Source organism: Rhinopithecus bieti, unplaced genomic scaffold, assembly GCF_001698545.2.
Source record: "Rhinopithecus bieti isolate Rb0 unplaced genomic scaffold, ASM169854v2 scaffold_23881, whole genome shotgun sequence".
NCBI lineage: Eukaryota > Metazoa > Chordata > Mammalia > Primates > Cercopithecidae > Rhinopithecus > Rhinopithecus bieti.
The window spans coordinates 1527892-1535618 of NW_016811421.1; the positions used below are offsets into that span (position 1 = coordinate 1527892).

At 41.9% G+C, this 7727-nt stretch overlaps 1 protein-coding gene across 11 annotated transcripts in view; it reads right to left on the reverse strand.

Annotated features, from left to right (window-relative positions):
- The window catches only part of C1GALT1 (core 1 synthase, glycoprotein-N-acetylgalactosamine 3-beta-galactosyltransferase 1), an 85875-nt gene that overhangs the window by 37594 nt on the left and 40554 nt on the right, over nucleotides 1-7727 (reverse strand). For 4 of the 11 annotated variants that reach the window (XM_017893882.1, XM_017893886.1, XM_017893883.1 and 1 more), the window contains exon 2: nucleotides 1243-1440. The exons of 6 other annotated variants lie outside the window; for them this stretch is intronic. The gene's annotated coding sequence lies outside the window, so the exon portion shown is untranslated. The remainder of the gene's footprint in view (nucleotides 1-1242; nucleotides 1441-7727) is intronic. One more of the 11 variants, XM_017893887.1, reaches the window with a different exon arrangement.

Sequence of the window (7727 nt, forward strand, 5' to 3'; positions counted from 1 at the left end):
AGGCAAATCACACTGGTTCTAGGAAGTCAAAGGGAAATCACACAAGGCAGATAAGCTAAGGCTGCTTGGGTACGCGTGGTTAGCCCCATCACTTAGTTCAACCGGATCCACGGCTTGGAGGACCATGCCTACAACCACAGGGGAGCACATTTAAGAAAGTGCCGGAATCCAGAAACCAGGGAGGTAAGACATTCAGAGGATACTCCCTGTCTTCTCCTCCACTCTGGGTCATACGGAAAGGAAGGAGACTAAGAAAACGCTTTTATTCTCGCTTCTTTTTCTAACTGGGTAATAAATTATCTTCAGCTTGCACCCCTCTGGAGTGCACTCTGAAACACTGGAACTTCCTTAACCTCAGAACTTTAAAGAAAGCAACTCATTTTCTTTTGCACAAGAGCATGGCATTTCTACTAAACCCCTGCAAGTGTTTTAAGATCAACTCAGATCTTTCAGCAACCATACTGGGCAAGCCCAGGGAAAATAGTTCCCCAAAATTTAAAAAAAAAGTAACTTTCAGGGAAATCATCTGAGGGTCCCCCTTATTTGGTGGCACCTTCAAGTTCCCTGCTCATTGCAGGACTTTACACAAGTAAAAGGAGATTTAGACTGATTTTCTAACAATCCTAATAGGTATACAGAAGCTTTCCAAAATTTAACTCAGGTATTTAACCTCACACGGGAGGATGTTATATTGCTGCTAAGTCAAGCCGTCACTGCAGCTTAAACAGGCAGCTCTGCAAGCAGAAGAGAATTTTGGAGATAAGCAATGTATCTCCTATAGTACGCCAAAAGGGAAAAGAAAAAATAGGGAAGACAAAGAAATAGAGGAAACACCATTCTCAATAGCAAGAGAGGCAATACTTCTTGAAAACCCTAACTGGAATTCCTTTCTAGTGTTTTTCCTTTTTTCATGGTTTAACATGGCTTCTGTCTCTTTCATAATGTTCTTCCAACCTGAAAAAGGTTAATTTTCCAAACCTTAAAACGCTTGGCTTAAAGTTAAGCTGGGGAAGGGAACCGAGAAGCCTGATATGCTGGCAAAAGTGTAAAAATGTCTTACCAACTGGGCTTTTGGCTTTTCTCTCCCTGTGCAAACTGGCAAAAGGGATAATAAGGATCATTGTTTATATTCTCTGTAAATTTATAATTAATGAAGAAGTATTTGTGAGGTTGGTCTTATGCTATAAACAATGTGGTGTGCTTTGCATGTCTTTCTGTATGGTTCTGTCAAAGAAAGGGTACCTTAGGTTAGGATGCAGGCCCAGGACTCCATAAGCCTGCTGTTCAAGCCAGTCCAGCAAAGCAGTCGGTGGCAAGCTTGGTTACAGCCTCCATCTCATTTCATGTGCTTGGGAACATCATCTGCAACCACGTGGCAATACTTTGTTTTAGTCTCCACCATTTTACAATGGTGGCTGTCTTCTTGTGCTAAGTCAGTTCCTGGGTGAGGGCCACAAAATCAGATAATCCAGTTAGTCAATCTGGATGGTACCAGCTGATCCATCAAGGGCAGGGTTTACAAAATATCTTAAGCCTGACTTTGAGAGCAGTTTAGGGAGGGTCAAAATCTTGTAGCCTCCAGCTGCATGGCTCCTGGGCCATGGTTTCTAATCTTGTGGTTAGTTTCAGGTCCAGTCCCCAGGCAAGAGGGAAGTATATCATGGGAAGCTATTATCATCTTTGTTTTCGACTGTAGAATGTAAACTCGGCTCCTCCTTGCCCCTGAGGGATGGGCAAGGACAGCTTGGGGGCTGGAAACAAAGTGGAGTTGTTTGGGTTGGATCTCTTTCACTGTCTCAGTCACAATTTTGAAAATACTTTGTACACACTCAGTTGAGTCAAAACCTGATTAAGGCTTGCTGGTTTCACCATGAGGTTACTTTCAAAAGTTCTAAAGCTGAAAATCTTAAATGCTTGGCATGGCTAAAGTCAAGTAACAGGGGATTTAAAAGGATTTCCTTAAAGAGTGCTCAGCTTAATTAAAAGTGGATATTCAAGTTATAGGTATATTTAAAAGGCTTTTATGTTTTCTCTTCTTGGATCTTATTTTCTGGAAAAGGCTCTCCTCAGTCGACTGAATTATTTTTCTCCATTTTCTCTTAATACACGCATGAGAGGTCCTAAGATAACTTTTGGTAGCATGGAACTCCTTGGGGAAAATGAGATGCCACAGACCCCGTTTTGGGGAAAAAAACCCTTTTTTTCCTCATGAAATCCCAGAAATTAAAAGGAGATGGATCCCTCTCAAAATCAAAGGCTCTATTCTGTTTTGCATTGTGTTATCTATTGTGTTTTAAGTTTGGGGGGGTATCAAATTACTTCACATTATGAAAAGCTTTGGTGTGTAACAACTAGGTAGAAAATACACTGTAAGGGATGGCTAATAGTAGTTATAAATTATAGTTATAAATTAGAAAAGTATGCTCTTGGCCACCTGGAAGATAAGGAGACATCCTCACCCCGCAATGGGAGATGAGACTCCCATCAGGGATGGCCTGATTACAAAATAAGCCAATTGGCTTTGGGTTGCTTTGCAATGAAATGCACAGTAGAAGCACTACAGTGTCTTCTCCCATTATATTTATATGTTGTTTTCATAAATTAAGCACTGAAATCAAAGCATAGCAAAAAGGTCTTAAGGCACAATCTGCCCTTTAGTAAAAAGGTTGTGAAAGGTTTGTAAAGATTTTACTTCATGGTCAAATTGGTTAAAATTAGATGAAATAATCTATAAGGTTTCATTTAACCTAATTGGGGTTAACATCAGTAAACTAATGCAAGTGTAAAATTTGGCTTTAAACAAAATTTTCATCTCATAGTAAAGGCTAATGAAAGGTTTTTGCCTTTTAAGTCATCATTTTGGCAAAATAATTTATGCCAATCTGGAAATTGTCCTTACTGATGCCTGGGTTTCTGGATGGCTCAGAGGGCCCCTCAAACATTCAAAGAAAAGGTAGACAGGATTATTTGACATGTTTAGTCACATAAGATTGTCAAAATGATGTCCAATCTTCTTTACATTATATTTCGGTAAATAATACTAATACACGTTCCAAAATTGTATGGGATTTCTAAAATTCTAACGCCCAAGTATATGCTATCAATCACAATTAAGGGTAAAGTTACTGTAAACCACAGAAATAAATAAATTAATCAGTCATGTTTTTAACCATAGCTATCCTGAAAATTTTGTCATTTGCAGAAAATTGTTGTCCTGCTTTGTTCCTTCTCAAAAGATAGTTTATAATCAAGCTATATTAAGGACATTAACAGGTGTTCTCAAATGCTGGTTTTTAATAGCTTTGAAGACTGTAACACTGAAATTGAGAAAGAAGGTATGGGACTTCTAAAGAACTGACATGTTCACAAATATCAAGCAAAACAAGAGTTAACTAAGTGGACTGCACTCAAAAAGTTTAAGCAACTTTTTAACTTTTGCTAGTAATATTGTTGATCCTTGTTTTGTTTTTCAGAGTCAAGGAAACTTATTTTAAACTATGGCCTTTAATAATTGAGTAAGGTATACTACAATAACAAAATTTGGAGCAAGTTTGTAAGGTCCTCTGAGCTGGCTGCACCATGGTCAAGCCATCGTGACATTCCCCCGCCTTTGTGATAATGTACTTTGTGATATTCCCTGTCCTTATGAATGTACTTTGTTACATTCCTCCCTGCCCTTGTGACAATACAGGCTCCAGCCCTTGTGAATGTACTTTGTAACATTCCTTCCTGCCCTTGTGAATGTACTTTGTAACATCCTCCCCGCCCTTGAGAATGTACTTGGTAACATCCATCCCTTGCCCACAAAAAACTGCTCACGACTCCAACACCTATCCCAAAGAACCAATGCTAATGTAAGAACCAAAGCTAATCCCACCATCCTTCACTGACTCCTTTCTCAGACTCAGCCCACTTGCACCCAAGTGAATAAACAGCCTTGCTGATCACACTAAGCCTGCTCAGGTGGTCTTTATACAGACATGAGTAACAATGTTCATTTTTCCCCACCTGGTTCCTCTTATTAGGAGACTACCTGTAAGTACTCTTAACTTATGGCAATATAGTTGTTTGCATTAGTGCAGTAAGAATCCATTTTTCTTTGTCAACAGGACACAGTCAGAAAAACTGGTTTATTTTACCAAGGCTTTGACTGAAAGGGTGTGTTTCCCTTTAAGGAATCAAGCTTGACATGCAGAGCCAATAAAAGCCCCTGGGAGAACTGGCATCATACCTTGTCTACACAGTCCCCGCACAGGGCTCCTAACCTGTGGTCAGTGAAGAATGTCACTTTCTAACAGGTCTGGAAGCTCCAAGTTTCTTGGGACCTCAAGAAGAGAGGATCACCCAACTTACAGGTATTTGAGGATACAAACCCATGGCTGGGCTCGGTTTTAAAGGTCTTACCTAAGATTCCTTGTGGAACAGAGTTTCATCAAAGCCAATCCGAAATATCTATGTAGAAAAACTATTCTTGCTAACACTTCATGCAAATAATCAGGCCAAGTATAAGAATAAAGTTCATTCACAATTAGTTTTACCAAAATGAGAACTGGAGAGAAAATTATGTCCCAAAGCTTATCAAACATTTGTCATTAAATCCTAGTCTCATTAATTGTTTTAAGCTTTTTGCCTACGTTTTAAACTAATCCTGCTTATTCCTGTGACTCAAGTGGTAATCTTCTGCAGCTCAGAAGAAAAAAAAAGGGATGGGTAATGTAAAAATCCGTATCAATATACTAGTTCTGGGCAATTATCTTGCAAATTCTGCCAGGTAATGAAAGTAAGTAGGGTACCCATAACCCAGAGGTTTCTTTGCTTAGGAAAATAAAACTAAAGCTTCATAGACCACCACAGGGAAATTACTTTGGCAAGTACAATTTCAGATGGAAATTATCTACTACACCACACTTGTGGGAAGTGGTATACTCACTTTACTGTTTGCAATAGGAATACACACAGTAGCACCTTCTAACTGAAATATTGGACACAGTTTCCATTTCTCTTGTATTTTGCTTAATTATTATCCTTATAGCAGGAATAATAGTTACTGACAAGGAAGCATGAAAATTTTACTATCACTGAATCTGCTAGCACTTTTTATTGGGTTTAGGGATGATTAACACCTCATAAAGTAGAGAAAAATCTACAGGTACGTAAAGATCAAATCAAAATTATTGACAGGCTCAGGGAAAACACCATATTCAGCCCCATGTGGCTGCCTTCTTTAATAAATTCCAGTCTTCTTTATGAAATTAGTTAACTCCTTTATTAAGCCCTCTCTTTTTATACGTCTTGTATTGATATTTGGGTCCTGTATACTCAACACTGTAACTCAAATTGTTTCTTCTCACCTAGAAGCAATCAAACTGCAAATGGTGTTGCAAACTGAACCACACATGGACACGTCATTCTTCTGAGGATCCTTAGATCAACCCCAGGAGGAGCCCAAGTTGCTGTTCCCCATTTGATGCCCCTTTTCAGCAGGAGTAGCCAAAGGAGTTGTTGCCCAAAACCCTCTAACAGCAGTTAGTATGGCATTCTCCACAGGGAGGAATGTTGTAGGAGTTATTAAGAAATTATTTTAGGCAGAGAGGAAAAGGGGTCCTTGGAAAGTTTTCATTTTTTAAAGCATCTCTGGAAAAGTTTCTTGTAAAGCCCAGGCTCTTAGAGCCAGGCCAGCAAACACTGTGATTCCCACAGCCTTCTTGCCTTTGCCCCACCTGTTCCTGGAAACATGGCCACCCCACATATCCCCACGTGGGTGGATCATGGCGCCATGCATTTGCATACTAAAAGACTAGGGTGGGAGGGCCAGATTTTCATGAGCTACGTGAATGATGTGCCTAGTCAAACCAATCCCCTGAGCCCTATGCAAATTGAACACCACCTCCTCCAGCCTCTGCATATATACCTGGCTGGTGTCTACCACACTTGGGGTTCCCTTCTCTTGGCTTTGGAGCCTCCCTCCCTTTATCTCTATATGGGGGAGCTTCTTCCTTCTGCCTTCTCCCTTCTTTCTGGCCTGTTAAACTCTCCACTCCTTAAAACCAAACAAAAAGAAAAAAAAAGGATTTACCCACCATGAAATTATGTATGGTCTCATCATTTGAAGCTTTAAATACACTTCAATAATACAAAGTCATAAACTGGACATGCAACATAAGCTATACAGATGCTTCGCAATCAAGTTAAAATCAAGTTGCACAAGTCTCAAGTTGAAATTCTATTTTTTAAAAAGCCCCACAATTTCAGGTTCAGAAAACAAAAGTCAGAACAACTTTTGTTACTGTTCCAAGAGTCACAAATATTTTTTGCATCTTCAATAGGTTCTGCCAGGCCTCTGAGACCACACTAAGCCATCATATCCCTGTGACCTGAACGTATACATCCAGATGGCCTGAGGTAACTGAAGAATCACAAAAGAAGTGAAAATGGCCTGTTCCTGCCTTAATTGATGACATTACCTGTGAAATTTCTTCTCCTGGCTCAAAAGCTCCCCAACTAAACACCTTGTGTCCCCTGCCCCTGCCCACCGGAGAACAACTCCCTTTGACTGTAATTTTCTACTACCTACCCAAATCCTATAAAATGGCCCCACCCCATCTCCCTTAGCTGACTCTTTTCAGACTTAGCCCACCTGCACCCAGGTGAAATAAGAAGTTGTATAGGTCACACAAACCCCATTTGGTGGTCTCTTCACACAGACGCGAGTGACATTTGGTGTCATGACTCGGATTGCAGGACCTCCCTTGGGAGATCAATCCCCTGTCCTCCTGCTCTTTGCTCTGTGAGAAAGATCCACCTACAATCTCAGGTCCTCAGACCAACCAGCCCAAGGAACATCTCACCAATTTTAAATCGGGTAAGCGGCCTCTCTTTACTCCTTCTCCAACCTCTCTCACTATCTCTCAACCTCTTTCTCCCTTCAATCTTGGCATCATCCTTCAGTCTCTCCCTTCTCTTAATTTCAGTTCCTTGCCTTTTCTGATAGAAACAGAGAAGACGCGTTTTATCTGTGAACCCAAAACTCCAGCGCCAGTCATGGACTCTGGAAGACAGTCTTCCCTTGGTGTTTTATCACTGCATAGATGCCTGCTGGATTATTCACCCATGTTTCAGAGGTGTCTGATCACCACGGGGACGCCTGCCTTGATCCTTCACGCTTAGCAGCAAGCATCGCTTTTCTAGGGAGCAAGCACCCCCCACCCCTTCTCTCCATGTCTCTGCCCCTCTTCTACTTTCCTGGGGCAAGCACCTCCCACCCCTTTTCCACTTTCCTGGGGGGCAAGCACCTCCAACCCCTTCTCCACTTTCCTGGGGGGCAAGCACACCCCATCCCTTCTCTCCTAGTCTCTACCCTCTCTTTTCTCTCTACTTTCCTGGGGGGCAAGCACCCCCCACCCCTTTTCCACTTTCCTGGGGGGCAAGCAGCTCCCACCCCTTCTCCACTTTCCTGGGGGGCAAGCACACCCCATCCCTTCTCTCCTAGTCTCTACCCTCTCTTTTCTCTCTACTTTCCTGGGGGGCAAGCACCCCCCACCCCTTTTCCACTTTCCTGGGGGGCAAGCAGCTCCCACCCCTTCTCCACTTTCCTGGGGGGCAAGCACACCCCATCCCTTCTCTCCTAGTCTCTACCCTCTCTTTTCTCTCTACTTTCCTGGGGGGCAAGCACCCCCCACCCCTTTTCCACTTTCCTGGGGGGCAAGCAGCTCCCACCCCTTCTCCAC